The following is an 18,909-nucleotide window of genomic DNA, read 5'->3' as shown; positions in this document are numbered from 1 at the left end:
TATCCCCAAACTCTAGTATAATTCCACAGTAAAATTAATATGGTATGTATCTTAAAGCTGAGACTCAACAGTAACAAAAATAATTAAAATAAGCATAATAATTCCTAACATCTAATAAAACTATATTTACAAGTATGATATGAATTGGTGATAATCTGAATCAAAGCTCATGAACTTTCAGAAATGAAAGGGAAAAAAGATAAAAGATAAAGCAAACTAGTGCAAAACATAAAGTACTACCACCTTCTCATGTTACTAAAACACACAGATAATCTTATGGGAATGCTATAGAATGAAGGTTATCCAATAGCCATGTGAAAATAACTTGAATCCACTATTTAGTTATGAAATTTCTATCACAAAGTATAATTTGAATTATAAGATTATATTATAAAAATATGGCTTTACAGTTAAAGAATTAGCAACCACAGCCTAAAGACTGAGACTTATCCCTAGTCACTTTCTCAAGTTTTATATCTATTCTGGGAACTAGATAAAGAATGAAAGTATTGAAAAACATCCCTGCAGTGCTCTTGTTAGAAATAAATATTTTCATTTGGACCAAGTACATAGCATTTTTTCAAAGATTAGCAACTTTTTTCATCAAGTGACATTCTAAATCAATTTAGTAAACTCAATTAGCTTTTCCTGAAAGTATATTATAAATAATTTACTGATGACATGGTGCTCTAAACTAGTTGAACAAACTCAGTTAATTTTATTGAAAGTGTATTTTGAACCACTTACTAATATTGTAAATTAGATAATATAATTTTAAATATATTTTAAAATCAGTGACATTTTGGTAATTAGATCTAGGGAAACAAACTATTGATTATACTGGTATCATTTTGTTTATAAATGTTGGCACATTTTCTGGCATTATCTATAAGGTGTCTGAGCACTTCAGTTTTGAATTTAAAAAAATTCCCTTTGTAAAATAGATTAATAATAAATTGAAGTGTGGCACACCATTGAGATAAAGTCAAAATACAATTCTGTAAGTTTTGCATGTCAAGAATTATACTGAAATACATACAGGAAAAACAAAAGCAAATGATAAATGTCTGCCTAATATAAAGAGACAGACTGCAGAAGTAAGAAGGACCTAGATTTAAATTTCAGCTCTTCAGCTTTTTTGCTGTTTTTGAATTTTAGACAATTTACATCTTTTTCAACCTTGGTTTATTAAATAGAAAAATAGGTTTAACATTGCCTGCCTTGCAGGTTTGTTAGGAGGATTTATAATAATATATGTAAATTCCTTAGCATGGTCCTTACCATACAATGAAAGCTATAGAAATTTCTGCTCTTGCTAATGTTATTTGTATCATTATTATCATACTTTAAACTCTGGATAAATCAGAAATTGTGGTGCACTACTCATCTAAATTCTTTATGTCTCAATCTAATATCAATAATATTTTGTTATTAACATCTAAATTCTTCTATTCTCTCTGGTCAGTAGACACTGAATCTTTTTCCAACTCTAACTCTATTCAACTTTATTTCTTCTGGGCTTATGTAATAAAAGCCCTTCTTTAAACTATTTACAATACCCTTTTATCATCTGCACCTTCATAATATTTCAATGCATCCATTTCAATATAAAATACTTTCACATTTATTAATAAATAAAATTTTATTTTCCCCCAGTAGTTAGAAAATAAGTATGGTACTGTGCCCCAAACACTGTACTAGGCTCGGTGGACACCAAAGAACACTGTTTATCTTTTGGGGGCTTATGATCTAGTAAAGGATACAGAAGTTAACCTGATGTGCCATAGAGAGGTTCAGCATGCCAGAAGAACTCAAAAAAAGTTACAGTTATAGCATTTTTATGATAATATTAAGTATGTGACAGATGAAATGAAATTAATTTAAAAAATGGATTGTTCTGGTAACAAACTAGGAAGATGAAGCTGAGAATCACAATAGATACCAAAAGAATGGAAAAATTCTATAATCTACTCAATGTGATATAAACTCAGAAAGGAATAAATAGGAAAAACAAGAGATTGCATTCAATAGACTCTTGTTTCTCAGATTAAATGAATGCCACTCTATGGTTTATTCACAGATGTTTATGTGATAAGGACTGACTCTGGCTTCCTGATGAAAAATTAATGCCCTTGTATTAATAGTTCCCAGAACCTCTAATGTACCCAAATCTTATTTGATTTTGTAGAACCCAACTTCCAACTCCATTCCCCAAACCTATATCCCCTACTGTGTTTGTTAGTTATTATCCATCTCACGGCCCAAGACTCTCTGGAAATAATTGATTCCTTCTAATCCCTTACCCGCCTCACAACATAAGGTACTTCTATTTTCTTTCTGCAATAAATGTTGCATCTATGCAAACTGGTCCAGGGACGCCAGCATCTCCATCACCTGGGAGCTTGTTAGAAAGGCAACGCTCCAGCCCCCCACAGACCTCCCAGGCAGAAATCTGCCTTTCAACGCGCCTGCCCAAGTGAGTCCTACACATACTGAAGTCTGAGAGGCACCAGACCAGGGCCCCCCACTGTATAAGCAAGTCTGCCTGCTCACTGCTGCAGTTCTCATGCCTAAAACACTGTGACTGCTCAGAGGGAGGGACCGTCGGTTGGCTGACTACCTGGCAAACCTGTAGGCCAAGGCAAAAATCTGGCCTGCAGGGGTGGTTTGGCACCCCCACTTTTTAAAATTTGGATTCATTTACAGCACTTAAAAATCAAGAGAGCTCACATAAAAATTCAGATCTGTGGTTTTTCCAAAAAAAAAAAAAAAAAAGCCGAGGGGCCCAGCTGCAGCTATAAGCCAGAGGGGAGTCGGAGCCTTGCCACGAAGGTGCAAGCTCCTGGTTGCATCTGTTTCCTTCTTTTTGCCTTTCTTGGGTTAGCTGACCACCCTCCTAATTGCTATCCCTGCCTCCAATCTCTCTTCTCCTCTCCCTCCTTCACGCTGTCCTGAGAGTAGCTTTCCTACATCGCAACGCTTATCGTAACATTCCCCCATTTCAATAAGCCCTTTTGGGCTCCCAACTGCCAATAAAGTTTAATCTCTTGAGACATACTTTAAAAACATATTTATTTCGAGCACACTTCTCTGCAGTAATTATTAATATTTGGAAAGAATACTGATTTGCTTGATCTCAAGGATAATAGATGGCATTAGATTAAGAGGCTTTTAAAAACTCACACAAGGACATGGTTCCATAGTGTAGCGGTTATCAGGTCTGCTTTACATGTAGAAGGTCCTGGGTTCCCACCCAGTGGAGCCATGCATGATCAGTGGTCTATGGCCATGCCACCCTGAACAAGCTGGATGTCTGATCTCAGAAGCTAAGCAGGCTGGGCCTGGTTAGTACTTGGATGGGAGACCACCTAGGAAGACCAGGTGCTATAGGCACAAATAAAAACATAAATTTAAAAAAAAAAAAAAAGCTACTTTGGAGGAATTATTTTTGCCAGCATAAAGAAGGCAAGGGTCCATGCTATCATATTTGTCTTGGAAAAAAGGGATCTCATTCATTCATATGGATCTAAATATAATAAATATATTGTTATTTCCTAAATTTTTCTCTATGCTCAGACTTCTGAGTCCCAAATCTATGTATTAGACTGTCCACAAGACATCCTTATAATATGTCTAAAAAATTTTAACAAAATTAACATATCCAACACTGAACTTTTGACTCCCCGACCACCAGAAGTGAGTTACCCCTCTATCGGTATAATATCTTCTTTAGCTTTTTAACAAACCAAGGTCTTTTGTGCCTTAATAATCTTTCACATATCTAGAATGCTCTGCCAGTCACTCTCTGGTTCATTCTTAAAACTCAAAGTTAGTTTGAAAACCACCTCCTCATACAGGCCTTTCCTGATTACTCAATAAAATTAAGTAGCCGCTTCTTGGATATGCTCTATCTCAGTATTCTATTTCACAGAATTGGTTATAATACTTCTGTTTCACAGAATTTCTATTTCACAGAACTTGTTACATTATGTCATTTATCAGTTCCTTTTATGCTTGTCTCCATTTCTAATTATAAATACCATGAGGGCAAGGACCATACTTTTCTTGTTCAATAATATAGCTCCAGTGTCTTATGCAGTACCTGGTACATAGTAATATCTTTGAAAACATCTGCTAAATGAATAAACATATGCAAAAGAAAAAAAAAACAGCACTAGATGACTATGTTAGATATCACTGTAAATGAGAATTCCCTTACCAGCTACTTTTAAACTGCATCTGTACTGCAATTTAAGAAACCTCATTATATAAAAGCAGAAAAGTCACATTATAAAGTAATTATCTTAAAAAAAAAGATAACTATTTCACACAATATCCACTTTGGTTTAAGTGCTTTACGGACACAACTACTACTTAATCCTTTCTACAAATTTATAGGATAGCAACTAATATTATGTGTACTTTACAAATAAGGAAACTAAAGGGCAAGTCCATGTCTTGCCCCAAGTCACACAGTTAAAACTGGAAAGCACAGGATCTGAGCACAGGCAGTCGGGCTTCAGAGTCTGCATGCTAAACTGCAATAATTTTGCCCCAATGCCTTTATACCTAGGCATCTCTCTTAATATTTTAAATGTAGTTTAATTTGAAAAACAGAAAAAAAGCAAAATGCAAGCAAGCCTTCAGAAGTACATCTGTGGTATAAAATGAAGCACAACCATATCCCTATCCAGGCCAGACAAACAAGCTCTGCCAGATTTGAACATGGGTATATTTTTCCCTCTTTGACTTAAGTGGAACCAGTTTGATCCCATCCTTTCTAATTAGAAAAAAACATTTTATCCTTTTCAATATTTTTTTGTACAATCATACATTCATCCATTAGGTATCTTCAAAAGCTCTGTCAGCAAAAATTCCATTTTCAAAAAATGACGAAGTAAGAAAAGCTTATAAACTTGACCTTAAATATGTAAGTTAATGGCTAAGGGCAACTGTGTTTTATAATCCAACGTGGTCCTTAAAGAATTTTAGAATTACTGATGTCATAAAATTTTCATTTAATTAGAACTTTAGCATTAAGATTCAAGGAAAACTAGTAGATATTGAACCCAATTCTTGGAATAGCACTTTACCTAGTATTAAAAAAATTTAATTGTGAGAAATAATGCCTTTGTGTGTTATGTACATATAATTTTCAGATACAATCACATTCTAGGTATTGCTTTAAAAAAAAAAAAAAGGATTCCCTTATCAAAATGTGAATGGTAGTCAAAGAGGAAATGATCTTGAGTAGGACTGCATGAGCAGGTAAGTAAGGTCTTTACCAGTGGATCCAGAGTTTAGAGCTATAAGAAGTCAGAAGCTACTCTCCTGCTGATGTCCAACAAGCAAACCGCCATGTCGTAAACTGGCGACAAGTAAGTTCACTCTGAAGACAAGTGAGTAGCCTCTGGGAGCTGAGAACTTCAGTCTCACAACTACAAGGTATTGAATTCTGTTGACAACCTGATTGAGCTTAGAAAGGACCACAAGCTCTAGATGAGAAGCCAGGCCAAGATGACGTCATGATTTCAGCGGTGTGACCCTGAGCAGAGGACCCTGCTGGGCAGTGCTCAGACTTCAGACCTACAAAATGGTCACATGATAAATAATTGTTGTTTTAAGCCATGACATTTGTGGATATTATATAGCAAAGAAAATTAATATGCTAAAAGATAAGACTTCTGGAAATCTATGCTTCTATAAGAACAATAAGAACACTAAAAAAAATTCTCAAAATTAATTTTCAGACCTCCTCTGGAAATAAGCAAAGACTTGCACCAATCTGAGTACCATTTATTCCAGAAAAACAGCTGAATCTTGATAAGAACAGTTGGCTTTGTTGTGTTTTAACTTTCATTATCCCATCACCTTCTCCCCAGCTCTACAGTAGCCTTGAAAACCAACAATCTTAAAATTAAGATAGCTATGAAAACTGGCAACCTAGCAACTACTGGATGGGGCAAACAGGTTTACTTCTTTTTTGAACAAAAAGCCCCAATCCCAGAGAACTGTCAATATTTGATTTATCTGGTTTCTCCCCGGAAAGTTACACTCAGCAGATTTGTCTTTACTTGACCTGATTTAGAACTTTTTTAGTGCAGACTTTCTCCTGGTTTGTCAGAAAAAAAAAAAATCAGTGGCAATTGTCTAATACAACACCTGCTTACGTCAGAAAGAATAACTGGAGCATATAAGAGGCTTTAAAATGGGGTGCGGGGAGGAGAGACTGAAAAAGAAAAGGATGAGATGCCTACAGGAAAATTTGAAAATCTCTGAAATATTCCTGGGAATCAAGGTCATGTGAGTGGGGTCATGACCACCAAAGGCCTGGCAAGCCCCTAATCTCTCATCTGTAGCTAACCTCAAGGATCTATACAAGCAGAAATAAAGATTAAGACAAGTTATTACTGATGGAGAACCTAAAGGTGTGCCCCAGTATTCACAGAGTCCCTTAGAAAGGGGTGGGAGACTTATACTTGCAAGACATTTAAAAAAAACTGTCTAATAATTAGCTGACCACTAACTGAGTGGAAAATCAGTGTCCATTCATGACAAAGAATACAGACCAGAAGCATCAACAATAACAAACAATGGACAGAACATGGGGATAGAGGTCTGATTTTCAGATGTCACCTTATTTAAAATGTTCCATTTCCAAAGGGATGGGTGAGAAAGGAAAGAGATTAAGATGTAGAAATTGCCAGTTATAAAAACAGTCACAGGGATGTAAAGTACAGCATAGGGAATAGAGTCAGTAATATTATAATAACTATACATGGTGTCAGATGGATACTAGATTTATTGGGGTAATCACCTGTAATCACTTGTAACTTATATAAATGTCTGACTATGTGTTATATCTGAAACTAATATTGTATGGCAAATGTAACTGAAAAAAATTTTTTAATTAAAAGACAAAATAAAATGTCCAATCTTCAAACAAGAAATTTCAAGACATACAAAGAAATAGGTTGTATACACCAGGAAAAAAAATTAATCCATAGAAACTGTCCCTGAGGAAATTCTGATATTACAGTTACTAAACAAAGATTTTAAAACAGCTATTATAAATATGTTGACTGAAATAAGGGAAACCATGTCTAAAGACCAAAGGAAAGTATGAGAGTGTCTCATTAAACAGAAAATATCAATAAATAAAAATTATTTTAAAAAATTATAAGTTAAAAAATTAATTATAAAAAGTTATCAAATAGAAATTCTACAGGTGAAAAACCCAACCAGCCAAGAGAGACAAACAACCAAATCAAAAGTAAGCAAAAGTAAGGAAATAATAAAGATAGAGCAGAAATAAATGAAACCACTCAAACTATAAGATGGAAAATTCCAGGAAGAAGGCAATCTGCCTAATAACTTAATTTCAGTTTTTTGAAATTCTGAGCAGAGAATTCAGCTAGACTGAGTTCAGTTTCTGATCTACAGAAACCATAAGATGATTTTCTATTGTTTTAAGCCCCAAGTTTGTGATAACTTGTAACACTGAAAAGAAAACCAATATACATTCTCATTAAATTTAACAAAACAAAAGCCTCCACTTTAACTTCAAATTTAATATTTATCTTGAAATAGTATGGTAGGTTGTATTCTCAAAAAAAAAAAAAAATGGCCACAATAATAATTTTAATCCCATACACCCTTCTAGAACTTTCTCATTCCTTCATTAGGAGACAGAGATTATTTCCCTTGTCTTTGAAACTTGGTAGATTTTTGTGACACTCTTAATAAAGACTGCAAGTGACACTGTATGAATTCTGAGGTTAGATCCTGAAAGGCAGTCTGGCTTTTACCTAGTTCTCTCCCTATTGGGACACTCACTCTTGGAAGCCAACCACCATGTTGCAAAGGAGCTTATTGCCCGGACTTCTAGGCACTTCTGTTGCCATGAGTAGAGCAGAGATAAGGTGCCCTTGCCAACTACTGCCCAAACTGCAGATGCGTGAGTAAAATAAGTGTTATTACTGCATTAAACCACTGAGTTTTGAGCTTTTTTAAATGCAGCCATAGATACCAGAATAAATAAAACAAAAAATAAAAGATTTTAAAGATGGAAAGGAGGCAGAATTATCTTTATTTGAAATAGTGAATTATATTATTATATAATAAAAATCTAAATAGATCGACTAAAATAAAATCAACCATATAACACCTCAAGTAAACTTTGTGGTGGTTAATTTTACGGGTCAAGAGATAATAATAATGACTTATACAAGTGCAGTGGTTCTCAACAGGGGTTGACTTTCCCTCCTCCAGAAAATAATGGTCAATTGTCCTTTTGGGGTTTACGACCTAGGAACTGCTACTGGCATCTCATGGGTAGAGGCCAGGGATGCTACTAAACATACTGCAGCACACAGGACAATCCTCCACAATGAAGAATTATCTGGTCCAAAATACCAATAACATCAAACTTGAGAAACACTGGACAAGTGTAATGGCGATGGAAGTAGAAAGAAGTGGGCATATTCCAAGTACGTATCAGAGCTAGAATGAACAGAATTGCTTGTGTGAGATGATGGAAAGTGAGGAACAATGGTTACTCCTGAAATTTTGGCTTAGGTAGCCAGATGGATAGTGGAACCATTACTAAGATGGGGAGCACTTAGAGACAAAGATTTTTTGTATTTGGAATAATCAATAGCTTACTCCAAACAATTTAAGTTTGAGACACCTATTACAAATCCAAGTAGAGATGAAAATTAAGAAGTTGGATAGGCAAGTTTGGAGCTGTAGAAAGACCAGGACTAATGATATACACTCAGAATCCTTAGAATAGTTCTCCATCAATCCACAACAATCTTATATGATGTAGGTGTCATCCTCATCGAACATTTCAAGAAGTGGAGGCTTGGAGAGAAGTTAAGTCAGTGAGGCAGGGGTTGCCAAATCTAACATTTGAAACCAGATTTGCCTAATTCTAAAGCTTTTGCTTTTAACCACCAAGAACAAAATTACACCAGCCAAAAGAACCAGACTCCTATGTTGTCTAAACAGCAAAACATATAGGAAGAGTATTATTGGGTATCAGATCCCTAACTTTTGACAGTGGTCTAGATCCTGTTTATACTGCAGCCATTTGTGAGTGCATTTTTTGTGCTTGCTTTAGACTGAATTCCTGGGCTCATGCTTGAAATCAAAGCACCTTAATTAAATTTCTCATAGATTTGAATTCACTTGCCATCTGGAACACAGAAGCAGCTCAGAGACTTTTAACTTAATTGGGGTGCAAGCCCTTTTGTTTGGCCCCCATGCTGTTTGGCAACCCCGGTCCCGTTGCCTCTGTCTGGGGCAAGCTTCCCTTCAGACTGCAGTCAGCAAAATGAGACATCAGGAGAAGTGCTGATGCCTGAACACTGCAACCCAAAAAACACTTAATTAATATACAGGTTTAATGCATTTGGTAATTAAAATTTAATTCTCTTAAGATGTACAATAGAAACAACTCCTTTCGCAAGCATTTAATCCATTGTGCTGCTAAGAGTAAAGTTGAAAAGGGAATTGAAATGAAGTTGTTCCTCTTTTTCTCAGCATTAATTATACCCAGATCAGTAAAATGATAGCATGTGCTTAGCCCTGGCTGATTGACCATTCTTACTGAGTTTTGAGGCCTCTCTTTCAGAGAGATGCTTCTTTTATCACAGAAAACCTGTGTGTGCTGAGAAACCCGTATAAAAATATGTTTTATCATTAAAGTATAAACAATGCTTCAAGAAATTTAAGCTATCCTTCAAACAAGCAAACAAACAAAAAAACTCAGTATAAGAATTTAAGTTAGTAGATGGACTATGGTCCAAACCATATTTTCATCCTCTTGAGAGTCTTAGTTTTAAGAAATTCACCAAAAGAGATCATAATATCCTATTTGGGTAAAAAAAAAAAATCCAGTATCTATTTAGTAAGGAAGTATGGAGCCTAATGGAACTTTCGTCCCTAGTTATATCCTGCTCAAAACAAATAAAAATGCTTCCCCATCAAACAAATTTGAGAAATAGTACATTTCATATTCACTCTCTGTGAGAAACATAATTCACATTAGCATCTTAAAGCTCTGGGGAAAAAATCCTGCAGCATAACTAAGAACAAAAAACAAAATGTCTTACTTTGTTCAATGCAATATTTCCAAGCTATGGAACTCTTTTAAAAAGTGACACCCATTAAGAGCCTGCAGAACTAATATACCAAGAAACATGTTTGGAGAAACGCTTGACTTGCCCTCTCATACTTCGACATTTGTTCATTCAGTAATGCTATTAAAGTGAGAGTAAGGTACTTTAGCTGCCTTATACTGATTCATCTATTCAATAAGTATTTACTTACATATATGCACCAAAAGTCATACATAAAAATATCCATAGCTGCACTATTTGCAATGGCACCATTATAAACACCCCAATATCCTTCAACAGGATGAATAAACATATGTGAGACAAGTATTCAGTGGAACACAGTACAGCAGTGATACACACAATAATAGGGACAAACTACATGAATACAACCTTGAGTCAAAAAAAGACAGCAGATATACTATATGGTTTTATTAAAGTTCAAAACCAGGTGTGATGGGTTGAATTGTGCCTCCCCCCATTCATAACCTCCAGTACCTCAGAATGTGACCTTATTTGTAAGTAGAGTCCTTGAAAATATAATTCAGATGAGGTCATACTAGAGTAGTGTGAGCCCCTAATCCAATATGACCAGTATCTTTATAAAAAAAGAAATTTGGACACAGAGACATACACATTGGGAGGATGCCATGTAAAGATGAAAGCAAATATTAAGGTGATGCTTCCACAAGCCAAAGAATGTCAAAGATTGCCAGAAGCTAGGGGAGAGAGATTGAGCAGATTGTACCTCACAGCCTTCAGAAGGAACCAACACTACAGATAATTTTGATCTTGGATTTCTAGCCTCCAGAACGGACAATAAATTTCTTTTGTTTAAGCCACCTAGTTTGTGGTTCTTTGTTAGGGTAGCCCTAGCAAACTAATACAACAGGCAAAACCAATTCGTGGTATTAGAAGTCAGGACAGTGACTATTTTCGGGGGTGGGTGTGGGAAGAGGGAATAGTAACTCATAGAGAAGTTGGAAGAGGGATTGTGGAAAGCTGACAATATCTTCATCTGAATGACGGTTACGTATGTATGTCACTTCATGAAAACTCAACAGCTATACACTTAGGATTTGTGTACTTTTCAGTTGTAGGTCATACTACAGTAAATGTTTTTTTAAGGAATATTTACCAGTGGACAGGAACTTTCAGCCTAGACGGAGATGCAGACAAGGCAAAGGGAAATCAGAGTAGGGGAAATAATTTCTGATGGGTTCAGTACAAGTGCAGCAGAAGCACACTGAATCTTGGGGGTTTGGGGACATCCAGGGAAAGACGTCCCAAAGGAACTTAATAACAAAAAACTGAGGCTTGAAGAAAGAGTACAAACTGGCAAGATGAAAGAGTGGAAAATACATTTCAGTCAGAGCAAACAGCATGTGGAAGACTAAGAAAAAAATAAATAAAAAATAAAAGCAAAAATAAGTGACAGAGAGCATGACCCATTTAAGGAACTCAAAGTAGTTCCGGCACAGAGTGGAAGGTGTGGAGTGTGTGAGGGAAGTTGGGAGAACTGAGCAACAGCCAGGACATGGAGGGCTTCCGAAGAAGCCATAAAGCTTTGTAGTCCTGACTACAACTTAATTGAGAATCAGATCATTTTAAATATTGTTTATTCAAATATCAGAAAACAACCTGTACAAATTTGTGGAAATATACCCTCCCCTCTGCCAGAGAGACTTGAACTCTCAAGATTCCAGAAAAGGATTCTTTGTTCAAGATAATCACAAGGTAGTTTTCACACTTTATAAAGAGAACCAGGACTAAAGATAGGGGTGTGTATTTTATACTTTTAGAAATAAATAATAAACTTTCATCCAAAAAAATAATTTAGAAGTCAGTTCTAAGACCATTAGTTCTAAAGTGAAATGCACCTGCCTTTGAACACGAGTCCTCCCACCTTCCAGCCAGGTGGGCCCTGTGTAAATCTGATAATATGTTTATTTCTCTATCTGCGATTTGGAGAAAATGCTAACTTCTTTCTCCTAGGGCTGTTGAAAAATTAAATGAGATATACAAATAAAATACTTGCATTAGTTTTCTACTGCTACCATAATGGATTACCACAAACTTAATGGCTTAAATAAACACAATTTTTCTATCTTACAGTTTTGTAGGTATAAAATCTGATAAGGGATTAAAAGCTGAATTAAAAGCAAGGTATCAGCAGGAACATAGTCTTTTTAGAAACTCCAGGGAAGAATCAATTTTCTTACATTTTCCAACTTCTAGAAGCTGTCCGTATTCCTTAGCTGATGCCCTACCTCCATCTTCAAAATGAACCACAGGTCAAGTCCTTCTCACATAGCCATCCCCCTAGTCCTCTGACTATAGAGGTTCCATTTTTAAGGTATCATGTGATTAGACTGGGCACACCTGGATAGTTCCCAGCTCAAACTCCTTAATCTAATCACATGTCTAAAGCCCCTTTTACCATTTAAAGTAACACATTTACAAGTTCTGAGAGTTAACAACATGAACATCTTGGGTAGAGAGTCATTATTGTGCTACCATAATACTGAACACAATGCCAAAATATAGGAGGCTTTCGAAAATTGTGTTTTTATATTTTTTTAACTTCTCCAGTTTTATTGAGATATAATTGACATACAACACTGTATAATTTTTTAACAATCAAATCATAGTTAACAATCAAGTCATTGGTATGGAAAATTTACCTCAATAATATTTGAAGTCATCTCACAAGACTAAGGGTTTCAATGTCTGATAAGGCTTCCTTTGGGGGAAAAAAAATGTCAAAACAACAGACTTCAAATGGCAATGGAGGGACACAAAACAGTTCCCATATTAAATCATCGCCATTTCCAACCTTATATGTCAGTCCTGCTCAGGACAGGAAAGCGTTCCCCCTTCCCCACCCCCCACCAAAAAAATAAAAAGTATTATCTGGCACAAAATGTCATTTGTGCCATGGTTGAGAAACCCTGGGTAAGAAAACCATTATGGTGTGTTTAAAAACAAATGTTTGGCAGAGCATTAACTGGCATATATGTGTAGAACCCTCTGTGACCTCTATAGGCTAGATGCCATTAGCATTCTCCCTCCACTGTGACGAGCAAATGTGTCTTCAATACTGTGACATGTCCCCTGGGGTGGGGGTGTGTGTGGGGGGAAGTCAAAACTGCCTACAATTGAGAAACACTGCTTTAAATTAAAATGTATAAACTCTCTGTTTAATAGACTCACATTTAAGAAATAGCACTGAAAACAAAAGCCGGGACACACTGCCAAAATGTTTATAAAAAATGAATCTACTTGTGATATATGCTACATTCCATTTGCCTAGATGCACAACACAATAATAAAATTCAAGAGTAAATACGTATTCTGATGCTTGCTTTTCTTGAAATGTCAATTTTCAGCAATATTGCCTGAGTGTGTAGGTGAAGTGAATAGGAAATATAAATGGAAGATGCAGGTGCAAAGTAACACAAGAGAGTCTGTCTTACAATTAAGTCTTTTGAATAATCTGTACTTCTGCCTTATACTTAGCAAAGCAACACCAATGAGGGCTTGTTACAAACAAGACCTTCTGCTGCCCCCTTTCAAGTTGCCGGTAGATGCTAAAGGGGCCATATTCATGAAACTGTGGGGGTTGGATAAAGAAAGTGATTGAATAGTATTCAAGATTGAAAGATAGAAAATGATCTACACAGCACCTATTGTATGTCAGACCCTGAATGTTTCCACTTCATAAAATGGAGTAATTGTCTTTCATTTTCACTCCCACCACTTAAAACAGCTTACTTCTAGTATCTCTAGAAGTTCCACTAATGATGAACACCTGAATTTTCAATGAAAAAAACTTCTTGGAGTCTTATGTGATTGAAATGAATCCTCAAATAAAACACAATACAGACCCATCTTAATATTTCTACTAATTTTTCAATTTATTTCAATTGGCTTTTCTTCTTTTCCCCACTTCTTTTCTGGAATATATTATTTTCAGTTTGTTAATCTATTACACAATACAATAATTTATGCAATTATTTTGGCAATATAAGCTTTAAAAATAGTAAAACCAGAAAGCTGGACTTAATAAAATAATTTTATTAACCTGGTCCCAATTTCTATGTATAGAGAAGTATATAGATTATGACCATTTGATAATATCAAATTGAATAGGATGAAATAATCCAATCTGAAACTTAGCAAAATAGTGTTACTACAAACCTCCAGTTCTGGGTTGAGCCAGTATAACACACAACTATAAAAGACCTGTGTACACATTGGACTCTATCCAGTAATTACTGCAGATGATAAGATGGTTTTTATTCACATATTTTATTCACACATTATGACCCAAATGAGAACATCTGCCCAAATGCATCATGGTCAAGCCATCTGCTGTTTGGCTGACACACTTGCCTGGATGAAGAGAAATAAACTCTTCACAAAGATATATACAAATGGATTTTTTTAATGTAATATATCTATAATGTTACTAGTAAACTAAATAATAAAAGTATCATTGCATTTTTCAATTTAACATTTGTTCTCATCACTATTATTAGAATATGTAATTTCATTTCTTTTTTTGACCACAAATATTTTTTTCTGAATTATTCTCAAATGAATAATGGCAGGTAAGCAAGACAGACTGAAGCTAGGAAGATATCCTCAATTGGATAATAAATATGTACCATAAACATCATAACAGATTGCACTTTCAAAAACAGCCTCAACATAGCTTTCATCTACACACCCCTGCTTCTACAATCTGACCTTGGCACTCCTCCAACTGAGAGATGGTGCCTATGTCCACTCCCCTTGAATGTGAGCAGGTGTGTGACTCACTTGTAATCAACAGAGGTGATGGCAGTCATAGGAGTGGCACCATATGGTTTCTAAGGCAGTGTCCACCTCGGTCTTTGAAACACTTGCACTCGAACCCTGAACTTCAAGTAAGCTACCATGCTGTGAGAAAGTCAAGCCACCTACCAATGCCAAGTTTAGGCACATCTGTCAGCCACCTTGGACTCTGAATTCTGCCAACTGAGGGGATATATGTGAGTGAACAAGCCATCAGATGACTATACCCAACCATCAATTTACACCCCACCTAACAGCTGTTGAGTCTTCCAGGTGAGGCACTAGAAACTGTGGGGCAGAAAGAGGTCATCCCCACTGTGCCCTTTAGAAATTCCTGACCCACACAAGTTTTTATGAGCTCCATAAAAACTTGTTTTATAACACAGGAATAGTCACTCGAGCAAATAGGGCGATCATAAACAAACATATTTTAATATGACATTCGTATTAAATTTAACAAGAATAACAACAACAAATCCATGGACAGCATTAAACTTCACTGTTACTTACTACAATGAGTCAGACAGTAGACTTTAAAATCAAATCCCTATAAATTTTGCTTTACCAGTTATATGGGTGGTAATTTCTATTTCTGTAAAGTAAAAATAAAAATAATTTAAAAAATAAAAATTTTAAATGTTGAATTTGTAGGCCATCACTCATTTTTAATTGCAGCAATTTATTTTTCTTTGAAAGATAAATTAATTGAAAGTAATTTGCTTTTCAGAGTGTCTTTTTGCCCAAAGTTTTCATCAAATTTCCTAAGCAGAGTAACTTTGGTTTCCTCCCAGAGTCCAAGGTCAAAAGAAATACATTTGGCCATATTTCAGCAGAGACTCTCACAGTTGCTCTGAGTATCTAACACTATAGTTCAGCAGTAGTAGCAGTTGGTCTCTGATCTGACTTTAAAAGTACTCCATGTTCATAATGCCTTTAAATTACTTGGTTCCAGGATTTCCTTTTAGTGGACCGATGACCCTGAAACTCTAAAGCTATTTAATGTAAGTGGCCTTAGTCTTCCATTGCTTAGCAATTTAAGCTAGGTTCAAAAGGACTAGAATTGAATCAGTAGTCTCCTCCCAACTGAAGTACTAAAGCCTAAAAGTTCAATTTGAAAGAACGATTGCAGTCAAGATCACTGTTTCTGTGGCTGCCTTTCTAATGCTGGTAACCTGAGTAAGAGCCAACAGCAGTAGACGGCTTAATAACTTACTTATCGACTGAAGTGTTCCATGAGTAATGTGATTTAGCTAAACTCGGTGGTCCTGTATTTATACCACAAGGTTCCTCTGAAAACCTCAAAGTTCTCTCCTTGTGTTTTACTGTACTGTATTTAAATTAAAATTATTCCTGGAGGATTTGTTGAAGATGAATACTATTTATCTCCAGTTGAGGACAAAAGTTTGCAGAATTAGTGGAGAAGAAACTCTTCTCTCCTGGCTCACGTTCCTGGCCTCTTATCCATCCTGTCACTCCCACCTGTCCAGAGGGGAATATGTAAAAACTTTCTTTTGTGGCGGGGAGGGGGGGGGCAGTCAATATATCTACAAGGCACATAAATTCTGGGTTTCTCCATGCCACTGGAATTACAAGGGCAGGTTCTCCCAAGGGAAGACTGGACATCTGGCAAACCTGGGGACTGAGACTGGGTAACTCTGACTTCTTAGCCTGTTCTCTTGTATTAGATTTATTAATTATATCAGTGATATTTTGATCCCTTCAACTTGACTTTAATCTCTCATTTGATTCCAAATTCTGGTGAGAAACAGAGGTATTATAAATAGTCCCCTCTGGTGTCAACAGACAGTAAATGTCAGTCTAATTCTCTATGATGGGTTAATTCACAGTACAGATTTGCTAGATGCCCCTTTCAATTCTCTCAATCTCTAGTGTTAATTCAAGGTTGTTCTTTAGGTCACAGCCATGCCCTATATATGGTGATGTCCATGTGCCTTCCCATCATTATCATCCCAGTCTACTTCTCATAACCTTCCCAAATACAATCTCTGCGTATATCCATCACACCACCTCTTATATGGACTTGAATTTTTCTCCCATTAACTTTAAGCTCTTAGAGAACAGTAAATACCACGTTTCCATTTTTGTGTTCCCATATTTAATGCAGAATATTAAACACTGAAGGTGCACAATAAATATTTTTTCAGTTATTTGTATAAACGATGTGGTAAGGAGAATTCTAAAGATGTCCTCCCGACTTCCCCATCTCCTGGTTATTCACTCAAACACTGATCTAACTTCTGTTATGAAGGGACACTGTAAGTGTAATTAAGGTTCCCAATCAGCGAAACTTAAAATATGAAAATTGTCTTGGATTTACCCAGGTGGACCCAATACAGTCACATGAGCTTTTAAAAGCAGACAAAGAAGACAAAAGAGTCAGTTAGCTATATTGCAGAAGAAGGAAACAGAGGAGATATGAGGCAACAACAAAAAAGGTCAAGGAGATTTGAAGTGTGAGGATGACTCAACTCACCATTGTAAATTGAAGACAGAAGAAGGAAGCCATGAGCATAGGAATCTGGCAACTATTAGAAGCTGAGAATGACACCCAGCCAATAGCCAAGAAGGAAAGAGGGACCTCAGTTCTGCAGTCATATGGAACAGAAATCTGCCAACATACTAAATGACCTTGGCAGTGGATTTACCCCCAGAGCCTTTGGAAAGGAAATCAGTCCTGCTGATACCTTGATTTTGCCCTCATGAAACCCAAAGCAAGAGGCAGCTGAGCCGAACTGTGCCTGGACTTCTGGCCTTTTAAACTGCTAGATAATAAATGGGTGGTTTTTTAGCTAAATTTGTGGTAATTTTCTATGGCAACAACAGAAAACTCATACAGAGAGTGTTAAACAAAATAATAGCAAACAATCAGTTATGTGTAGGCTGCCATATTCAAGAGAACACTTAACAAGATAGGTATAGAAATCACCAGTGAATGACAAGACCATGATGAAGCCCCAAATTAGGGCTCATCATCTTTGCTGATGGCAGTGGCTAGTCCCCCTCTTAACTTCTTGTCAGAAAATTTATTAGGAGTCTCATAATTATTGTAGTAACTTGAATATGTTTATGTATGAGGTAGAGTTCTAAGATGATCCCCAAGATCCCTGCCCCCTAATGTACATACCCTCCTCTTGTAGGTGATGGGATATTTGTGTATATGATAGGATATTTGTCCTCGATTATGTTACATCACTTACGATCCAACAAAACAGATTGGAGTGGAATTTTCCTTCTGGTTTTGAAGAAATAAGCTGCCATGTTTTGAGAGGGCCACAGGGGTAGGCCCTGAAGGAGGCCTCTAAGAAGTGACAGTAATCTTTGGCCTGTGCCCAACAATTAAAGAGGGACTTTAGTTCTACAACTGCAAGGAACAGAATTTTGCCAATGACCTCAATGAGCCTGGAAAAGGAATGTGAGCTCCAAGAGAGAATCCAGCCACAGCCTAGTGATTTCAGCTAGTAAGACAAGGAGAAGACTCAGCTGAGCAGTACCTAGACTTCATAACTCAGAAGTATGTAATAATAAATAGGTGTGCTTTAAGCCATGAAGTTTGTGGTGGTAATCTGTCATACAATATAAAACTAACATAGATTTATTCATTTAGTTCAAGCCTATCATTGTATAGGCAATGATACAAAGGACAATCACCCTTCAGAGGCAAAATTACTGTTAAGGTGTACAGTGGGAATTAAAAGCCAGGTTTTGGTTCTGTGCTTCCATATTGTTATCTGTAGAATGAATTATTCATGGATTCTAAACCATTCCATAAACTATTTTATCAAACTTCCTCAAAATATTTACTACATACAATAGTTACTACAAAATATTTACTATAGCATGATACTTATGTTATACATAAACATTCACATACACCCACAGAGACACATATACACAATTACATACATATGTCTCACGCCAGCAGCCAGCT

The 18,909-nt window shown here is 36.1% G+C and overlaps 1 protein-coding gene and 1 pseudogene across 6 annotated transcripts in view; one reads left to right on the top strand and one right to left on the bottom strand.

Annotated features, from left to right (window-relative positions):
- The window catches only part of CHODL (chondrolectin), a 263,500-nt gene that overhangs the window by 70,375 nt on the left and 174,216 nt on the right, over positions 1-18,909 (bottom strand). The window lies entirely within an intron of this gene.
- Positions 3,279-3,393, top strand: LOC120599185 (uncharacterized; annotated as a pseudogene).

The sequence above is a fragment of the Pteropus medius genome, unplaced genomic scaffold (genome assembly GCF_902729225.1).
Source record: "Pteropus medius unplaced genomic scaffold, Ma_sr-lr_union100, whole genome shotgun sequence".
NCBI classification, from domain to species: domain Eukaryota; kingdom Metazoa; phylum Chordata; class Mammalia; order Chiroptera; family Pteropodidae; genus Pteropus; species Pteropus medius.
This window is presented reverse-complemented; position numbering and strand designations above follow the sequence as displayed.